Below are 1,584 nucleotides of genomic sequence, written 5' to 3' on the forward strand. Positions count from 1 at the left end.
CCCCTTCTACTCCCTTTACGTTAATGGCAGGACATTTGGGACTGTTAATGTGCTTAATTGCAGTTACAATCCCTTCTATTAATCTAGTTATCCTATGCCTTCTCACTTCCTCTGCATTAGAGCAGATGGAGGATTTGGGACTGTTAATGAGCTTAATGCAGCTATAGTCCCTTCTGTTAATCTAGTTTCCCATGTACTCCTACTTCCTTTGCATTACAGCAGAGGGTACTTCAGACCTTTAAGGTGCTTAATTGCAGTCATGGTCCTGTCTGTTAGTTTAGGATCTCATATCTTTCAACTCCCTTTGTATTATCTTTGGGACTGTTAAAGTGCTTAGTTGCAGCTGTGGTCCCTTTTCTTAGTCTAGGGTCCTATCCCTTGCTACTCACTGCATTACCTGGGAGTGGATTTGGGACTAGTAATGTGCTCATTTGCAATTGTGGTCCCTTTGGTTAGTCTGGGGTCCCATGTCCTCCAACTCCTTCTGCATACAGCAGAGGCTACTTGGGACTCTTAATATGTTTAATTTTAGCTGTGGTCCCAGTAGTTTAGGATCCTTTGTATTACCTTTGTATTATCAGATGGTATTTGGGACTAAAAAATGCTTAATTGCATCTCTGGTCCCTTCTGTTATAGGATCCCAATGTTGTCCAACTCCCTGTGCATTACAGCAGAGGTCATTGGGGCTGTTAGTGGGTTTAACTGTAGCTGTGGTCCCTTCTGTTAGTCTAGTATCCCAAGCCCTCCAACTGCCTTTGTGTTACCTGGGAGTGTATTTGGGACTCTAAGTTGCTTAACTGTAGCTGTTGTCTCTTCTGTTAGTAGTTTCCCATGCCCTCCTATTCTCTTTACATTATAACAGAGGGTCCTTAGGATTGTTAAAGTGCTTAATTGCTGCTGTGGTCCCTTCTGTAATTCCGGGGTCCCATCCCCTCCTACTCTGTTTACCTGAGAGGATTTTTGGGACTGTTAAAAGAGACCACATAATTAAATTAGTATAGTTTCCCATGCCCTCCTATTCTCTTTGCATTACAACAGATGGTACTTGGGATTGTTAAAGTGCTTAACTGCAGGTGGGATCCCCTCTGTTAGTCTAGGATCTCTTGTCCTTCCCCCTTTACATTACCTGGAGCAGATTTGGGAATGTTAACATGCTTATTAATTACAGTTGTTGTCCCTTCTGTTAATCTAGTTTCCAGTCCCTTCCAACTGGTTTTCCATTACCTAGTAACAGATTTGGGACAATTAATATGCTCATGTGCAGCTGTGGTCCCTTCTGTTAGTCTAGCATTCCATGCCCTCTAACTCCCTTTCCATTATAGCAGAGGATATTTGGGACTTTTAATGGCTTAATTGCAGCCCTGGTCCCTTCTGTTAGTCTAGGATCCCATGTTCTCCAACTCACTTTGCATTACCTGAGAATGTATTTGGGACTGTTTAAATGCTCTATTGGAGCTGTGGTCCCTTTTGTGTGTCTAGTTTCCCATGCCCTCCTACTCTTTTGCATTATAGCAGTGGATACTTGGGGCTGTTAAAGTACTTAATTCCTGGTGTAGTCACTTTTGTTGATTTAGGATCCCATCC

Source organism: Lynx rufus, unplaced genomic scaffold (assembly GCF_022079265.1).
Source record: "Lynx rufus isolate CCGP_SWC_20201006 ecotype Redwood Valley unplaced genomic scaffold, mLynRuf1.p SCAF_42, whole genome shotgun sequence".
Classification (NCBI taxonomy): domain Eukaryota; kingdom Metazoa; phylum Chordata; class Mammalia; order Carnivora; family Felidae; genus Lynx; species Lynx rufus.